This window comes from Castor canadensis, chromosome 19 (assembly GCF_047511655.1).
Source record: "Castor canadensis chromosome 19, mCasCan1.hap1v2, whole genome shotgun sequence".
Taxonomy (NCBI): domain Eukaryota; kingdom Metazoa; phylum Chordata; class Mammalia; order Rodentia; family Castoridae; genus Castor; species Castor canadensis.
The window spans coordinates 41,048,367-41,067,960 of NC_133404.1; the positions used below are offsets into that span (position 1 = coordinate 41,048,367).

Consider the following 19,594-nt stretch of genomic DNA (forward strand, 5'->3'; position numbering starts at 1 on the left):
ATGTGAGGAGAGGGGTTGTTGCTGGGTGAATGGGATGCTCTGCCCGACTTCAGTCAGTTTCCAGATGAGACAGTGAGCCCAGGACAGCCAGCCTGGCTGTCTGGGGATGACCTCCTGACCAGAGAGAGGAGCTTGTGTCACCAGAGGAGGGACAACAAGGGTGGGTCCCTTTTGCATTTTCCATGCAAAACCACAGGAGGTTAGATCCACAATGGAAAGAATTTCAAGGAGTCTCACAAGGTGAACGTTTTATTTAGCAACGGTTTATTTTATCAAAACAGGATAAAGTAGGGAGAAATGGAAAAGGGGGCAGAAAAGAACCTTGAACTTGAAGTGCAAGCGTGGGAGAAAATGGTGGACTCTTCATGGGTTTTCTATGTTCTGAGCTGGGGAAATGCGTGTGGTGGTCATGTCATCTAGCAACTTCTGGTCGTTAGAGACGATGGTTTGTTTGTTTCGTTTGTTTATTATATATTTGTGTTGGCAGTACTGGGGTTTGAACTCAGGGCCTCACACTTGCTAAGCAGATGTTCTACCACTTCGGCCACTCCTCCAGCTTGACACAATGGTTTTGGGGGCCAAGATGGGTACTGTTTTTCTGTTTTTGTTTTTGTTATTTTAGTACTAGGTTTTTAAGGGCCTCATGCTTGCTAGGCAGGTACTTTACCACTTGAGCCACTCTGCCAGCCCTGTTTTGTGTTGGTTATTTTCAAGATACTATTTGCCTGGGCTGGCTTTGAGCCAGGATCCTCCTGATCTCTCCCTCCTGAGTAGCTAGGTTATAGGTATGAGCCACCAGCACCTGGTGGGTGCTGTTTCTTATTCTAAAACAGGGAGATGCGATCTAGGCCCACCCAAAACACAGGGACAGTAGGTGAGCTTCAGGGCTTCCTTTTGCAGACAGATTCTCCACTTTTCCATCTGTCCCATTCAAGGTGCTTGGCAGGTCCTTGACACTCAAAGGTGAAGACAGATGCAGGCTATCTCCCTGAACTTGTAACTTAACATCTGAAAGACCATGGGAGGGGAGTTGGCTTCTCTGATTTTGCTGTTTTCTGCCTGGTGCTAATTTCTGAAGTCTGGTGCTTACAGTACTTGTAGGGAAATATAGGCCCCAAAGTGACCACGTGGAGAGGAGTGATCTGGCCAAGAGATTCTTTATTGCCGGGTGGGAGAGGGAGAGAGCAGAGAGAGCCAAGAGAGAGAGGGAGAGAGGGGCAGGGGCTTAAATACCCTCAGTGGGACTCAGCATGATCTGATTGGTTAGGATCTTACGGTTCATGCTGATTGGAGGTTGGGGCAGAAGGAGGGTTCAAGCTAGACTTGAGGCAGGACCGTGACCCAGGAAAACAGGAGCTTAAGGGTGCAGTAAGAACTGAAACCTATTGGCGCCACTATTGCCAACATTCCTCCCTTTTTTGTTTGTTAAGGAAGGGGGGCGTTGTGTTCGCTCTGGCTTCTTCGAGCTGGCAAGGGGCGGCGTAGGGGAAGGGAGGGTCAGTTGGCAAACAGTGTTGAGGTGGTAAGCCTCATGATGGTGTACACCCAGGCTCCAAAAATGAAGATTTCCTCTTCCCTGAAGTTGATGAAGGTCCCTTGTAGCCACAGGTCCTAAAGAGTCTCGAGCCAATCCTCCGACCTCTGCATGGTGGGTGTCAGCCAACTATCCTGGCGTTTTGGAGAGGTTGGTGTCCCTGGAGGTACAACTGGTTAAACTTTTGATCAGCAATAGCAGACATGCAGTATGATACAAGGGAGGAAGCTCAAGAATAGGACAGCGAGAACATAGGCATTAGGATCGGCATTGGCCAGGAGAACCACTGGGAAATGTTGTTCCCTAGACAATTTCAAGAGTCCTCCAATTACAGAGAGAGAAATGGGTGGCCATACATTATCTAAGACCCAAATAGGAATACTACAAAGAGCATAAAAAGGTGTCTGTTCAGGGACTGCATACCTAGGAATCTAAATTCTGCAAAATCCTATAACTGCCAGGAAAACTGTAAGCTGTCTTATGGTATGGGGGTTGGGAAATGGAAGATTGGGTTGATGCATTTAAGACTCAGGGAGTGAGTCTGTCCCTTTAAGGCCACACCTAGGTAGGTGACCTGTGGGAGGCAGGGGCTGTCAGGATTTAAATGTAACACTCTTGGATAAAAGAAAGCTTTAGCTCATTATTTATATAAATTGACACTTTTAACCTTTTAAATATTTGTACCATATTTAGATAAAGTATAACATAACACTTTTACAAGGTGGTCATTTAAGACACATAAGCAAATATGTAAATGAACTCTGATTTAGTAGTACTTAAAGCTTGACAAGATCAGCAGAAAACACAAATAATTTCTTTGATAAAATCTTTCTCTGTAATGGTTTTTTGTAGATGTTACTCAAAGCAGAACAATATTAAGATAACCTTGTTATTTCATAGACAGAGGATTTGATTTAGTTTGACATGACCCTAAAAATCTTTTAGGCAACTCTTAGATTACATTTAACTTTAACTTTATCACACATCAAAGTTTTTTATTATACACTTTTAAACTTACTTAGACCTTCATACAACATACTAAACCCTTTAATGGTTTGTCCTCATCTTTCCAATTTGAAACAATCTTTAGGACAAACCCTTCTTTGCAAAGTCCCTTCTCATCCAAAAACCATTCCTTTTTCTTTAACTTCTCAAAAAACACATTTATTACCTATGTATATCCTTTCCAGTTGTTTACTTTGTAACTTGTATTTTAAAATTAACTTTTATAAGAATTTTAAATTTATTATAGGGGCTGGAGCAACTAATTAGTAGCCCTTATTGTTTTAAGGAATTTATGATAGGCATAAGGCCTCAGGCTTGAGGGGATATTGTTTTAGGTGTGGAAACTGTGAGGGATTTTTGAGTTTTATTTGAATAGGGAGGGCCGTCCTGGCTCACCCAACACTCATCTCATCAGTCCACATTGTGGAATCTCTTTGTTCCTGAAGGAGGGGACAGCAGAGATAGCTGTCTGGGGGGAGGAGAATTTGAGCTTTTAATTGAGATAGTAAATCCCCGTCCCAGCAGGGACACTGGAGTTTCAGGTACTATGGGGAAAGAGTGACAGAGGAGGAGGTCTCCCTAAGAGCTGGCCAGAGGCCAGGTAAACTAGCGCTCTAGGGGCTGGCCAGATTTGCCCCGAACGATAACTTTTGTCATTGGACCAGGGACCAGGAGAAAAAGGTAAAACAGAGAAACAGGCTCCACTGTCTAGGAGGAAAATGGCCTTTTTTTTCCTGCCATTATGGCTCCTCAACACTGATGCCAAGAATTGGAGTGTGGACAGGAGGCTTGGACCCATCAATCCATAGAAGGTGGCACCTCACCTTCCATCAGGTGATGGGGGCACTTAGACCTCCAGTGGTTACCCTTGCAGAGGGCAGGGTCCTGGTTGGGGGCGGGGCTGTCTCCCGGGCTGTCCCCCCTTAAGCATTCTCTGCAGAAGTGCCCCTCCTGTTCACCACGGTAGCAAGTTCAGGATACAGGCCCCAGTTGGGTGGGGCCCTCTCTGAGAGCAGCAATGAGGCCATGGTGTCTCTTATCTTTTTCTCTCCTGTTACTAAGGTCCTGGACTTACAGACGTAGCCATAAATACAGACATGGCTAGCTGTATTACTTGGTTCAATGATTTTCCCGTCAGCCACAGTCTGAGTTTTTTACAAATATCTGGGACTGACTGTTAGAAATTTATCTTGGAGGAGAACCTCTCTCACCTGTGACTCTGAGTCCATCGTGGTATGCTTTCTGATAGGTTGTTGCTGTAAAATAAAGTTGTTATTTTACATTGACACCTGACACTCTGGAGAGCAAGTCTTTGAACTGTTCTGGGCCTCAGTTTCCTCGCTTGAAGAATGAGGGATCTGGTCTAGGTTAAACTACGTTTTTCCACTATGAGATGGCTGAAGTGACATTAATGCCACTTATCTTCTTTACCATTTTTTTTAAGTAATGCTGGGGAATTGAACCCAGGGCTTTGCACATGCTGGGCAGACATTCTCCCATTGAGCTACTTCCATAGCCCCAAATATTATTATTTCTTACTTTGGCTGTACTGGGCTTAAACTCAGGACTTTATGCTTGTAAAGCGGCACTCTACTGCTTGAGCCATATAATCATTTCCAACCTGAGTGGCCTGGGCCAGAACCCATTGCTTTTCTAGTGAGATAAGAGTCTGATCTAGAAGCATAATATCCTTTCATGTCAGTTGAAAGGTTTGGATCACAGAGTTAAAGGCTTGAATGTATTTGTCAGGGCATCAGTACAGCTGTTTGGATGTTTTTAAATTTCCCTTAGATCTGATAACTGGAAGGGGACATACGATTTGCCCTCTTCCTACCATTGCCTGTTGGAGAGGGAAGCACTCATTAAGAGGTTCTGAGTACTGGGGTGGCTTAGGGGACCTCAGTTTACTTTTTTACTTTTATAGAAAAGGTCTAATTGGAGTATGGTATTGTAATTTAAGGAACCCTGTGAAGGCCACTTCTCTTGGTCACCCAAGGCATACTGAGGCTGACCTCAGTACAAAGCTTCTAACATCTACAAGCCAGAAGACTGGAAGATGCAGGTCCCATCTAGAAAGAACAAAACGTTAGGATCCTGTCTTTTAGCTAACAGCAGGCGGCCTCTTTAATAAAGGCTACCTTTTTAACAAAGAAAGAAATCATGTGTAAAGTTAGAGAAGGGCATTCAGAGGGCATTCAGGCCAATACAGTACCATATGGGACAACTAGTGTTAATATTTGGAGGGAAAAATTTATGCTGAGGCCAAAGGTATAGAAGATTCTAAATGAGAAGTTTAGAGACCACAGTAATACCTATTTTGTTATTTCTGGAACTATAACCTTGAGCTAACAATTGGCTTACAAGGGCTGGGTCTGATGCACTGAGGTGTGAGGTGGGGCTAGGAGCAGGACTTGTGCAAGGCGCCACTCCGTTCACACACACCTGGGACAAATGACCCTGACTGCCTAGGCCTGACCCTGCGGCCTGCCGCCCCTCTCCCCTTCCTGTGTACTGTGCGCGCGTTTATTCTAGGGGAAGTGGCGGTGGGCTGCAGCCATCGCCACGTGTGGCTGGTGGCCAGGATTTGCTGGGTCCTCTCTATGGATTTTCTTAGCTATGGCAGGTGTTTTTGCTGTGTCCAGGAGCCGGCATCCTGTGCACAGGTGCGCCTGTTTGCTTTCCCTCCTCCCCTTGTGGGGGCAGAGTTAGAGCGTGAGCATGGCAGCTGCAGGTTTTTGCAAGCGCTTTTGTAAAGCAGCTGACTTAAAGTTACTTTAGACTGAGAGGCCTGGCAAACTAGTTGGAATAGCTTAAGTCATAAGGTACCATGCTACAGGTTTTTCATGGGAGGCAGGGTCCCAGTAAGCCCAGGGAGGGGAAGGCAGACAGAGACAAAGGATGTGTGGTGAGACCATGGAGGAGGCAGAAAGGTGAGCTGACATCTTAGGTAAGGGAGGGGAAGGCAGAGCCTGGAGGCATGACACACGCTTAAGGGATTAGCCATTTCCCTGTCACCTTATCTATCTATCCTGCCTGCTTGGTCTTCCTTCACTGCTCAGACCCCCGTGTCACATTCTTGGCCTTCAGACAGTAGCCTCCCTGCTAAACCCCCTACTCCTTCATCCATTCATTCAAACACTTATTGAGCAGCTACCAAGCTGGGTGATACGGGGCCCACTCAGTGCCCAAGTTTTAAAACGAGGACATTTTTGAAGTAGGTTGGCAATTGGAATTTTGAGTCTCAGGCACCATGAGGCTTTTCTCAGTGCGTTTCATGGAAAAGCCTTTTCCCGGTCCAGTGCCACCCTTTGCAGTTGTAAATTTCTTTTGAAGTAAATCCTTTGTAGTTGTAAGTTTCACCAGAGACAGGAAGTCTTAGGGGAATTCCATCCTTGATTACCTCGCAGGTAAAAGCCCTCTGCTAAAACCATGAATACTGATTACATCTCATACATGTAATTCAGATGCCTGATGGCATAAATTCATGTGGACAGTGTCCCACATTGTATGACAAGACCTTGTCAGTCACATCTGTCAATCGCCCTTGTCCATATTGCAAAGGCTGCCCACATTTTTCTCATCCTTTGCCTTTCAGATTCATAAAGGTCCTTTGAAACAAAGATCAACCTGGTCAGGGCCCATCACTGCTTTCTCTCATGGTGCCTTCCCCTCTCCTTCAATAATCAGTCTTCGCTGAATTTTTCTCTTGCAGAACACAGTACCTAAGAATCTTCTGACCAGAGTCTTCAGACAACCCATCAGGTGACAGCTGAGTCAGGTTCAATAGATGCAGAAAGAAGCTCCCTCATGGCTCCCTTTATCTAGGTAAAAGCAGAAACTTTTGAAAAAATGAGGACTACAGCCAGGCACCAGTGCCTCACACCTGTAATCCTAGCTACTCGGGATGCAGAGAACAGGAGGACCATGGTTCACAGGCAGCCCTGGGCAAATAGTTAGCAAAACCCTAACTCGAAAATACCCAACACTGAACAGAGCTGGCAGAGTGGCTCAAGTAGTAGAGTGCCTGCCTAGCAAGCATGAGGCCCTGAGTTCAAATCCCAATACCACAAAAAAAGAAAAAGAAAAGAAATGAGAGCTCACATTAATTCTGTTTTGGGAGTAAGTCTGCTCCCAGGAAAGACATGTTGTAAAATCTACCACAAATGTCCTCCTGTGGGAGATGCATGGCCCAGAAGACAGAAAGACCTTTCATGCCTGTCTAGACCATCAGTGCTGATTCCCTGTTGTTCTAAAACCCCACCCATCTTTCCTAAAAGACACCCATTTGTCCTTTTCTCCCCATCCTTTCACTACCAAAATGTCTTAGTTCCCTTTGTGCTGCTAAACAGGGCACCTGAGACCGTGCAATTTATGAAGAACAAAGATGTATTTCTTACAGTTCTGGAGGCTGGAAGTCCAAGGTGAGGGGTCCTGCATCTGTCAAGGGCCTTTGTGTCACACCATTCACCGGCAGGGACAGAAGGGCAGAAAGTATGAGAGAGAGAGAGAGAGAGAGAGAGAGAGAGTTAGAGAGTTTCTCCAGCTGTGGTTTATCCAGCTCTTACTTTACCCTCCAGTTTACACCAGGGCCTGAATCTCCCCTAGCCCTCACCTGATTCTGTCCAGGTTCTGATGGGAAGACATCAAACCCTTCTCACAGAGGCTCAGGGGTTGTCCCAGCCTCTAGCCTTGTTCTTCTGCTATCTTTACTCTCCAAGTCTCCCAGCCTTAGAAGAAGGGCTTCTGGGGTCTGGGGTCATTCCCTGCTTGGCACATCCTCAGGTCGAAGTTACTTGTCTTTCTGGAACCTAGAATCCAGACTAGTGCCTGCGGGCTCCTGGCTCAACAGCATGGTGGCCTTTGGCAGGGAGGACTTTAATAAACCAAGCCCAGACCTCTTCAGAGTCACCCAGCAAAGCGAGGGGCAAAAAAGTCTCTTCAGTTTTTCAATAATCCAGTTCATTCTCACTGAACCAGACACCTCCCTACTTCCAAAGGGCGAAGGTCCTTTCCCAGGGCACTGTCTGCCACCTAACCCTTGGGAGGAACTAAAAGTGCTCCTGAGGCCCCATAACTCTTGAGGCTGTCTCTGGGACCCTGAGGAGCCCTTCAAAGCACACCTCCCCCACCCCTTGGGCCTGTCTGGGACCAGAAAGAGCCCCAAGCTGAGCCCAGGCTCCTCCAAGGTGGCTCTCAGCTGCTTGCACAAGACGCAGCTGAAGCTTTGAAATGAACACTTGTACAGGTGCAAATTGCATTCCTGGGGTGGGCAGCCCACCTCTGCCATGGCTGGCAGGGAGGGGAGGGGCTTGTCTTCCAGTCCTTTGTGTTTGGGCATGTCAAGTGGAGGTGTGGGAGGCATTCCAGGCAGGTGAAATTGACCTCCCAAGAGGAAGTGGATCCTTCCAGATAGAAGTGAAAATCGTCCAGGCTGTGAAAATGGGGGTACACTCAGGGAGAGGGGCAAGCCCATGTGTCACACCTCCCAGCTCAACAAGACACCCTCCCCAACCTCTGCCAAGCTCCCCCAAATACTTCCAAGATTAGAAGGGGCAGGAGGGAACCCAGAAGCTCCAAGTGCCATCATCATGGATGTGACATGAGAACACGAGGCGGTCATGAAGTGCTGAGTCCTCCCCACTGGGACTGGACCCAGCTCTGCCATTTTCATAGTGGAACCAGTGCGAAATGAAAACACAAGGCTCTGTGTTGGGGAATCATTAGGGAATTCAAGACAACAGCACAGCCTCAACTAAGATGCCTCCAGGTGTTACTGCACAGGAGGCACAGGGGGGAGACTCCGGGGCAAATTCCTTCCTTCTCCTCTGACTGTGTGTGTGTGTGTGTACATGTGTGTGTCTGTCTGTCTGTCGTGACTCTCTCTCTATCTCGAAGTCCAGATACATGGAAGAAGCTAATTTTTATTTATTTATTTTTGCAGTACTAGGTTTTGGCAGGACTGGGGTTTGAACTCAGGGCCTCAGCCTTGCTAAGCAGGTGCTCTACCACTTGATCCACTCCACCAGCCCTGTTTTGTGTCAAGTATTTGTAAGATGGGATCTCTCGAACTATTTGCCCAGGCTGGCTTTGAACCATGATCCTCCTGATCACTGTCTCCTGAATAGCTAGGGTTATAGGTGTGAGCCACCAGCTCCTGGAAGTACTGGGGTTTGAACTCAGAGCCTTGCACTTTCTGGGCAAGAGTTCTAAAACACCCCCTCTCCTACCTTTCTTATTGCACACAACCATTAGTCCCCAAAGGGAAATAGCATTCTTTTCCCTTTATATAGTGCCCAACATATAAGTGAAAAGAAACTGCATTTGCTTTTTTTTTTTTTTTTTTTTGGTGGTACTGGGGTTTTGAACTCAGGGCCTCACGCTTGTTAGGCATGTGCTCTATCACTTCAGTCACTCTGCCAGCCCTTTTCTGTGATGGATTTTTTTCAAGATGGGGTCTTGAGAACTATTTATCAGGGCTGGCCTCGAGCCACAATCCTCCTGATCTCTGCCTCCTGAGTAGCTAGGATTACTGGTGTGAGCCTCCCGAGCCCGGCTGTGTTTGCCTTTTGTACCTGGCTTCTGATACCTTATGTAGTATACTCCAGGCTCATCCACACTGCCCCAAATAATACTATTTCATTCCTTTTTATGGCCGAGTAATATTTCATTGTGTGCATATACCCCATCACTGGATAGGTACAAGATTCCATTGAAGAGGAGAATTAACTTCTGATGTTCTATAAGAAAGCAGGAGAACCATGGTGGACAACAACTAATTATGTATCTCAAAATAGTGAGGACAAAGAGTCTGACTGTTCCCAGCATAAGGAAATGATGAGTCTGTGAGGGATGTGTCATTACCCTGGCCTTGTAGTGAAGTCATGGACCAGAGGCCCAACTCCAGGGCTCCAGCATTTCAGGTCCAGCTACCTGCCCCAAAGAAAGCAAATGGCAGTAATGATAAGGTCGGAAAGGACTTTAATCGATAGAGTCATGCTGGGAAGGCAAAAGGCAAACATCTGAGCCATAATGGGGTGCTGACATAAGCTTTAGGGGTTGTTTTGTCTATTTGTTCGTTTTGTGGGATTGAACTCAGATTCCTGCACTTGCCAGGCAGGCACTCTACTGCAGACTTGAGCCACAGCCCCAGCACTTTTCCTTTCAGTTTGTTTTTCAGATAGCATCTCACTCCAATGTTGCCTAGACTGGCCTTGAACCTTGATCCTCCTGAGTAGCTAGGACCACCATGCCTGGTTTCTTTTTAGATGGGAACTCAATAACTTTTGCCAGATTAGTCTCAAACTACAATCCTCCCGAGTAACTGGGGTTACAGACATGGGTCACCATGTCCTGCAAAGTTTTAGCTTTAACTCGAGGAAAAGTAGGGGCAGGGAGCGAGTGGTGTGTGTGCTTAAGCGATCAAGCTGTGATCTGGCTGATCGTGGTCTTGTAGGAATCAACTAAAGTCAGGTCTTCTCTGTCAACGGGTTAATGTATAGTATAGTTATCAATGTGAGGACATCAGCTTAACGTCCCTGAATTGTTGCCTACGTGCTTTGCAAGGCTCTTGTTTTCAAACATTCTTAGATAAATAAATTCCTGTTATCACCAGATGTTCTATCTTAAAAATGCTTACATAAAATGACGATTGCTCAGAGGATTAGCCCAATCTCAAGATGGTGAACTCAAATCTGGGTGAGGGGCAAACTTGCGTTAGAGATAAAAACCAGGTGAATTTCCGGCTCAGTGTGCTTGCTAACCAGACTCTTTCGTGGCACGCCCTTCTGCAGAAGTAAATCTTGCCTCGCCTGTTGACTTCTGGGTTGCATGGTCTCCCTTGTGACACCCCAATATCCCTAATTCTAACAATCTGCAAGAATGCCCCAAGATGTCCTTATTGTTTGGGGGACCATCAGTCCCCATGAGATGATTGCTCACACTTGGGGGTGAGCTCATCATGGGGTGATCTGTCTGCAAGATTGGCTGTGTTCTTGGCTCATCTACATTGCTGCAAATCAGAGGATTTCCTTCTTTTTATGACTGAATAATATTCCACTATATAGCTGTGTGTGTGTGTGTCTATGTATAGCATATATATATATATATATGCTGTTCCTGCTATCCAAGAGACTGTAGGTTTAGGACAAGGACTAGACAAGGACTAGAGACTTTTGGGTACCTCTTTGGGGACCTGGGACAGGATTTTGTATTGTACAAGCTGATGCTAAGACTCCCCTGTTTCTCTGTACCTTTATCCTTGAGAGCGATGTGAGGCAGGTGAGGTACCACAGGTTTTAGACAGACACTGAGTGACATGCCAACATGCAGAGTTAAGCAGGAATCTGAGGGCAGGGAGGCCTGGCTTTTCTCCTGCTTTTAGTTATCTTGTAAGCCCAAGAAAGGAGTCAGTGCTCTTTCCCAAAAGCCATTTCTGAGTCCCTGGAGTAATTTGATCATTGTACATCATATACCTGTATTGAAATATCATGCTGTATTCCTTAAATATGTACAATGATGTGTCAATTAGAAAGAAAGAATCAGAGATGCTTCCCTTACCTGAAAAAAAAAACAAAACACTTAACTGTCAATTGTGACTCCACAGGTGGTGCCAACTCTACTTTTCCTACAGGGGCCAACAGGGACAGACTCTGGCACCCTGCCTCTCCTCTTTCTGTTCCCTCTGCACTCCCTGCAAGCCTGGTGCTACCCTGAGAACTGCCATGTGTTTCAGAGCCTGGGTCTTGTTCCTGGGTCTTCACTCTATATTCATCCTGAAGACCTTCGCTCCATTCTCTTAGGAGGGGAGAGAACAAAGATGAGAGGGAAGGACCAAAAACCAGTCAGACCCCAGCCATTACAAGCCACGGTTGATACAGATAAGGTATCTCCACCTACAAAATGGCCCTGGACATTGCAGCTGGCCCATTAAATTCTCTCTCCTCCTCCTAAGCATTTAGCATCTGTCAGGCCTGGCATTGATTGACAAAGGGACAGAACAGTAATCTTAAGCAGCTCATGGTTCATGGAGAACTCAGCCATCCAGAGCTGAGAAAGCACAGGATCCCAAGACCCAGCCAACAAAACACCAGTGGCAATGGTGCACACTTGTAATCCAGCCTGGGCTATACAGCAAGACCCTGTCTCAAAAACAAAAACCCGGGCTGGCAGAATGGCTCAAGTGGTAGAGCGCCTGCCTAGCAAATGTGAGGCCCTGAGTTCAAACCCCAGTATACCAAACCAAACCAAACAAAAAAACCCACATGCAAGAGGCTGTCAGAGACAGACAGGCAGGTCTAAACACACAGCACGCTCTGAGCCTCTTCCTGAGGCTCGCTGGCTACAGAACTCACATCTTGCTCCCTCTGGGTCCCAATAAGTTACCAGAAGCCACATGCCTCTGGAAGACCAGAGCTGTTAGGAGGACATCGGGCTCCACCTTGGGGGGTCAGGAGCACAGTATGCTTTCAAAGGAATGCTACCTGCCCACTGTGTCTTTCATCCAGGCCTGTGTCCCTTGCTTTTAACTCTGGCCAAAACATCACAATGGATTTCGACCCTCTGCGGACTAAGGAAGAGTGTCACAAAGGCCCTCAGAGGTTCTGGGTTCTGCAAATCTAAAGAGATTTAGCAGTTTGCATCCTAACTATGTAAGTGGGGCTTCTCTTTGGCCAAAGGATTGGGGAGGGGCAGAAGGGCAAAAGGGAGGAGGGGGAGTGATGGAGCCCTGTTGCAAGCTGCACTCCTCCAGGAAGTAGTCTGAGGCTGCTCTCTTGTTGCCTGAGCCCCTGAAGAAAGTATATGGGGGGGTCCTGGAGGGTCTCCAATACCCTCCCCCTTTCTTGCCTGCTCCAAGCCCACGGAGCAGTCTCCATGCTGCTAACCAACCTCCAGCTAGTGTACCCACTTTGAGTGGTGCTCATATTCTCCAGATACAGGCCCTTGCCCCCGGCCCCTCACCAACCAAAGGACAGATCCACTGGCGAAGATGGCTTGGGTCACAGTTCCCCAGTGCCAGTTTTGGGGACCCTCGTCCAGGAAAGGGCTCTGTGCAACCCAGCCCACACAAAGAGCCCCTCTGGTCTTTTCTTTCTTTTTTTTTTTTTAAAGACAGTTTGGTTATGTAACCCAGTCTGGCCTCAAACTGTGATCTCCTACCCCTGCCTCCCCAGAGCTGGGATTACAGGCATGCCCACTACGTCTGACTTTCTTTTTCTGCCCTTAAAGCAAAATTTGTCCTCTGGAGACTTGGCCACAGTCTGCCCCTGCCCCTATTTCAGCTGGACACCCTCACCTTCACCACCAAATCTCCTTACTGTGCCCATTTCACAGTTGGGAGGGTGAGGCCCAAAGGCAACTCCCATGGGCTATCTGCTCAGGGACAGAATGACCAGGCGCCTGTCCTGGAAGCCCGGGTCTGTAAATCTTGGCTTGGGGCAGTGGCTCCCCTGGGAGGAACAGTCCCAGAACTGTCAGCAGTGGGCAGCTCCCAGCACCGCTCCCTCAGTGAACAAATGGGGAGCAGGCACCCGGGTTGGGGGGGGTGGTCCCTGCAGTTTCTCAGGAACTTTCAGATGGCTCTTTTTTTGAGGAGAGCTGGGGCAGAGCGGGTGACAGGGAGGCCACAAATGGGTTCTTTGTAGGGGAAACGTAAACGCACATTTAACTACAAATGACATTTCCTCATTAGCCCTGCTTCTCCCCAGCCAATCCGCAGCAGGCCGGCTGGCGCAGGCCATGGCACCAAGTGTTCCTTCCCGGGCAGCAACGCCATCCAGACTTGGGAACAGATGCACATTCCCGGGGTGACCAGGTCCCAGGCTTTGGCAGGGACCACCCCAGCAAAGGCCATCAAAAGGAGGTGAGGCGTGGGAGCCAGGCCCTCCGGGGGCCACCATGGGACCTGCCAGGCCCCCATCGGGTCTTGGCAGGAAGAGAAAACATTTTCGCCCTTGGAGAGGGAAGAGAGAAAGACAGTGAGGCCTGCAGGCCAACTCCTGCCAGTCTTCAGGGGGCGGAGAACAAAACCCTTTTCTCTCCAGGTCCTCGAACCCTCTGCCAGGCCGGGCCATTGGTTAGTTCCTTCCCAGCTCCCTTGGCATCGGGAGGAATGGCAACAGAGCTGCCCAGAGCTCATCGAGGAGAGGCCTGAATGGACACATGGAGGGGACCCAGGCCAGAGTCCACCCCTTAGGAGAGCAGGCAGCCACCGCCCAGTTCCAGAGCCCTTAAGTGACAGGGAGAGGGCCTGCCAGCAAAAACAGGCAGGTGCAGAGCACACCATGGCATGCCACCACGTGTATTCGTACACATCTGCTCCTGTGTGCGTGATGGGGCTCTGGAAAGATAAAAGATGGACTTCAAACAGGACTCCCTCTAGGGAGGGAAACTGACGGCTGAGGAACAGAGGAGGGAGCAAGGCTTTGTTCACGTGAGCCTCAGTTTCCTCATCTGTTCTTTGGGGACAAGATTAATGATCATTAACAGTTAGCAGCGCTGGTGGCTCACACCTGTAATCCTGGCTATTCGGGAGGCAGAGATCAGGAGGATCAAGGTTTGAGGGCAGCCCTGGGCAAATAGTTCAAGACTCTGAGTTTCAATCTGCACAAAATATCATTAACAGCTGACGTGTTTGGGGGCTTTTGTGTTTGTTTGTTTGTTTTGTGGTAGTGGGGTTTGAACTCAGGGTCTACACTTTGAGCCACTCCACCAGACCTTTTTTTGTCAAGGACTTTTTTGAGATAGGGTCTCTCAAACTATTTACCTGGGCTGGTCTCGAACAGTGATCCTCATGATCTCTACCTCCTGAGTAGCTGGGATTACAGGTGTGACCCACCGGCGCCCAGCAACAGCTAACGTTTAAAAAAACATTTTTGTTGTTTTAATGACTGACCATGGCATAACAGCTAACATTTTTTGAGTTTGTTATAACTCCGTATCCATAGTGGGATTGGTTCCAGGTCACCCTCAGATAGGAGAACCTGAGAATGCTCAAGTCCCTTATAGAAAATGCTATAGTATTTGCATATAACCTCCCTATATTCTTCTGTGTACTTAAGTCATCCCGGCTTGCTCCTTCCTTCCTTCCTCCTTCCTCCCTCCCTCTCTCCCTTCCCTCCTTCCTCCCTCTCTCCCTTCCCTCCCTCTCTCTCTCCCTCCCTTCCTTCCCTCCCTCCCTCTCTCCCTCCCTTCCTTCCTCCTTCTCTCCCTCCCTCTCTTCCTTCCCTCCCTCCCTCCCTCCCTTCCTTCCTCCTTCTCTCCCTCCCTCTCTTCCTTCCCTCCCTCCCTCTCTCCCTTCCCTTCCTCCCTCTCTCCCTTCCCTCCCTCCCTCTCTCCCTTCCCTCCCTCCCTCTCTCCCTTCCCTCCCTCCCTCTCTCCCTTCCCTCCCTCTCTCCCTCCCTTCCTCCCTCTCTCCCTTCCCTCCCTCTCTCTCTCCCTTCCCTCCCTCCCTCTCTCCTTTCCCTCCCTCCCTCTCTCCCTTCCTTCCCTCCCTCTCTCCCTTCCCTCCCTCCCTCTCTCCCTTCCCTCCCTCTCTCTCTCCCTCCCTTCCTTCCCTCCCTCCCTCTCTCCCTCCCTTCCTTCCTCCTTCCCTCCCTCCCTCCCTTCCTTCCTCTTTCTCTCACTCCCTCTCTTCCTTCCCTCCCTCCCTCTCTCCCTTCCTTCCTTCCTCCTTCCCTCCTTCCCTTTCTCTCTTTCTTTCTTTGAACTCAGGGCGTCATGCTTACAAAGCAGGAACTCTTCTGCTTGAGCCACACCTCCAGTCCATTTTGCTCTAGTTGTTCTAGAGATTCGGTCTTGGGAACTATTTGCCTGGGCTGGCCTTAAACCTTGATTCTCCCAATCTCAGCCTCCCAAGTAGCTGGGATTACAGACGTGAGCCACTGTGCTTGGCAGGTATAAGTTAGCTTTTCCCCTTTTTTTTTTTTTTTGGCAGTGCTAGGGTTTGAACTCAGGGCCTCACACTTGCTAATTAGGGACTCTACCACTTGAGCCCCTCCACCAACATCTCTGGGTTTCTTAGACACCCAGTATAGTAAAGACGCTATGCAAAGAGTTGTTTAGAGAATAATGACAAAGAAAAGTCTGCACGTGCTTATTTAGTTCAGATGCAATCTTTTTTCAACTGTTTTCCATCCAGAATTGGTTGGGTCATAGATACAGAAGCCATGGAGGTATACAGAGGGCCAACTGTATACCTTTTGAAGCCTTAAGGTTTTGAATTGTATACCTCAGTTAGAAATAACTGGTGAGGTGAGAATTACCTGGCTGTGACATCTGTGGCCTCAATGATCGCCAGGGTTGATTCAGCTGCTCTGCCTGGCTAGGCCTTCATCCCTTACTGCTCCAGGCTTCACACTCAGTGGACAGAGAAGGACCTTTCTTGGATCAAGGGTGGCTGCCCTCCTCTGCTAGAACCTCCAAACAAGCAAGTTCTGTCTGTAGGAGAATGCAGAGTGGTCATGCTTCCAAGACTCCAGACACATCCCAATGTGGCACTGCGTGTGACAGACGGCCTTTCTTTTTTGGGAGGGGTAAGGATGCTGGGGTTTGAACTCAGGGCCACACGATGTCCACACTCGAGTGCTCAGTCCATTTGTGTTAGTTATTTTTCTGGTAGCATCTTGCTTTTTTGGCCAGCCAGCTTGGAACAAGCTCCTCCTAAATATACCAACTGGGTAGCTAGGATTACAGGAGCACCATTATACCTAGCTTATTCATTGAGATGGGGTCTCACTAATGTTTTGCCCATGCTGGTCACAAACCCTGATCTTTCCAGTTGCTGCCTCCTGAGTAGCTGGGATTACAGATGTGAGCCATTGAACCCTGCCCCAGTCTGCCTTTCTTAATAATAATAATTTGGCCTGACATGGTATCCAGCATTTGGAGGGAACACTGAGGCAGGACAATCATGATCTTAAGGCCAGCCTGGGCTATGCAGTGAGGACCATCAAAATTAAAAAATCAGTGGTAGAGTATTTGCCTAGCAGGTGCCAGGCCCTGGGTCGGGTCTGCAGCACCGGGAGCTGGGGGCAGGGGCAGGTTCAAGCTTCCTTTCCAGAGCACTTGATGCTGAGGAGGCTGCAGGTATACCTTTTAGCTTCTGTTCACCACAAATTCAAACGGGATACCTTGGCAAACCAGTCTCTTCACTGTTCCTTAGGGTTCCCATCGATGCTGTGTGACCAAGGGTAAGTTACTTAAACTCTCTGTGCATCTATGCTCTCATATATAAAAGTGGGGAGTAGCAAAAATAATGCCCACATCATAGGGTTGTTGTGAGAATTAAATGGCTTAAGATTTGTATGTGAAGTGCTTGGACCAGTGCTGTGTATGTGTCATTCTTTTATTATTATTATTATTATTATTATTATTATTATTATTGCAGTGCTGGGGGTTATCTGTGTCACTCTCATCCTCAGGAGAGGTGACATGGCAGTGTGGGGCAGACCTCCATGTAAACCCCCGCCACTGTGACTGTGACCTTGGACCTTGGAACGACCTAGGCTCTGCATCTGAAAATCAGGCCATGAAGATAATGCATCTCGAACCTCAGGAACCCCTACAAACTAAGACTCTGGACAAAATGTTGTATTTATAGCTGCCTAATTGCAATTTAACTTTTTTTGGCAGTCCTGGGGTTTGAATTCAGGGCCTCATGCTGGCTAGGCAGGTGCTCTACCACTTGACCCCACTCCATGGGCCCTGCAATTTAATCTCTTTAAAGAGGAACACCTCCCCAGTTATGTAAGCTTCCACGTATCTTAAAACCTGGATTCATCCTTAACAGGAGGTACAAATGATAGTATTAGCTTTTTGTTGTTGTGCCCAAAATACCTGACAAACAACTTAAGAAAAGAAGGATTTAATTTGGCTTGTGGTTCTGAGGGTTCAGCTTATGGGAATTTGGCCCCATGCACTTAGGCAAAACACCATGGCTGCAGGAGTGTGTGGGAAAGAAGCTTCTGGCCCTCATGATGGACAGGAAGGGGAGGGAGGAGGGAGGGACAGGAAGAGGCAGGGATCAGACACCAGGGAAGCCCCACAGTGACCTACTTTCCCCAGCTAAGCCCCACCTCCTGAAGTTTCCAGAACCTTCCAAAAGAACGCCACCAGCTGGTGAGGAAGTCTTCAAGGTATGAGCAGTCTCACACAAGCCATCCCAACTTATCAGGAAGGGTGGTTACAAGGAGTAAACAATATATTTGATGCCTTCTGTCTCACAGCCCTGGGTACCTTTTGGAACATGTGAGAGTAGAAATTCCTCTCCTCCTTTTCTTCCTTTGTATGTGCAAGCACTTCAGAATACTCCATTTACAAAAACCCAAATTTTGGAAGAGAGGAGAAACCAGTGGTTGAGATCTCTGGCTGTGAAGCGAGTCTGGGGAATGCTGGCGACTTGGCGTTGCACAAACACCATGATTGAGATCCTTGGAGCGTTTTGGGATCTAGAGAAGACAACCCTGCAGAGGAGGGATGCACCTTTGGCCTCCTCTGTAGCTGTGGAGCTCTGGAAACCAAAAGAGGCTGCTTTCTGGAGAGCAGAGGGCCTTGCCATCTTCCCAGCTACACCCCAGGTCCTGAGTTTCACATCCCTTTAACTTGACTTTCCCTTCAGGGAGACCCTTCCATCAAGAAATTCCTAGAATTGCAGCCTGATGTTCCCCTAAGAACAAAGCCCCAACACAGGCCAGAGGCTGGAGGAAGCCTGCCTGCTCCCTGGGCGTCCCAGGGAAACAAGCAGGGCTACACACAAGGGTGAGGGGCCTGAATCCGAGGCACAAGGGCACACAGGGCAAGAATGTACATCGAGTCCCTGAACATGTAAGCTTGATGGCACCTGAGGCCACAACCTCCTTCACAGTCCTCATGGGGACAGCCCCAGGAGAACTACCTGTGGCTGGATGTTCTGTAATGCTGGGGGACCAGGGGAGGAAGTGAACCCTGGGATTGGAAACCTGGGCGACATCTTTCAAGCGTTACAGAGCCCAGAGCCATCCTGAGTTCCAACAGAAAGCCAAGAAATGCCTACGGCCCAGTGCCCCCAGGCCAGCTAGCTGTCAAAGAGCACGCACTCAGGGATAGTCCTAATTTGGCGGTGGGGGGGTCGCGGTGGCGGAGGCAGCACTGGGATTTGAACTCAGGGCCTCAACACTTGCTAGGCAGGTGCTCTGCAACTTGAGCCACTCTGCCAGCTCTTTTTTTAGTGTTGGGTATTTTTGAGATAGGGTCTTGCTTTTTGCCTCCAACCACAGTTCTCCTGATCTCTGCCTCTGGGAAGCTAGGATTACAGGCAAGAGCCACCAGCACCCAGAGGTGCTTCCTATGGTTAACTTGGAGAATTAAAGCCACCCGAAGGTGTGGCTTTAATTAAATTAAAACAACAGGAATTTATTCTTGGAGGCTGGAAGTTAGAACTTGAAACTCAGGTATTTGATTGGGCCAAGCTCCCTGCAAAAGCTCAAGGGGAGAATCTTTCCTTGCTCCTTCCAGCTCCTGGTGGCTTCAGATGTCTCTTAGACTATGGCTGCACTACTGCTATCTTCACAGGGCCTCTTCTCCTCCTCCCTGTGTGCCTTCTCTTCTGCCCTGTCATTGTCACTGGACTTAGAGCAAACCTGGCATCCAGGGTGATCCCATCTCAACAGGCTTTAATGATTTCTGCAAAGACTTTTTCCAAATAAGGTCACAGTCACAGGTTCCAGGGGTTACAGAATGGATGTCTGTGTCACATGGATGGTTATCCTCACCACTGCTGTAAGAAGCCATGTTCACTTTTATAGCTTCGGAGGTGGTACAAACACTACATATACCTTATTGCCTCCCTCACAGGTTCTGGGGCCCCAGACTCCTGAGTCCCCCCCCAGTGACTGAGGGGTGAGGACAGGCTTTGGATTACTCTGTGCTTGTAGAACAGCTTTTTGTTTGTTTGTTTGTTTGTTTGTTTGTTTGTGGTACTGGGGTTTGAACTCAGAGCCTACTCATTGAGCCACTCCATCAGCCCTTTTTTGTGATGGGTATTTTAGAAATAGGGTCTCACAAAACTATTTACCCAGGTTG

The 19,594-nt window shown here is 48.3% G+C and overlaps 1 long non-coding RNA gene across 2 annotated transcripts in view; it reads right to left on the reverse strand.

Moving 5' to 3' along the window:
• Nucleotides 1–296: 296 nt before the first annotated feature.
• Nucleotides 297–19,594, reverse strand: part of LOC141419222 (uncharacterized) — a 27,339-nt gene continuing 8,041 nt past the window's right edge. The window contains exons 1-3 of one of the 2 annotated variants that reach the window (XR_012443922.1): nt 7,152–7,709; nt 6,937–6,987; nt 297–6,360 (exon numbers count right to left, since the gene is read on the reverse strand). This is a non-coding gene — a long non-coding RNA (uncharacterized lncRNA). Of the gene's footprint in view, nt 6,361–6,936; nt 6,988–7,151; nt 7,710–19,594 lie in introns of those variants that run through there. The other variant, XR_012443923.1, reaches the window with a different exon arrangement.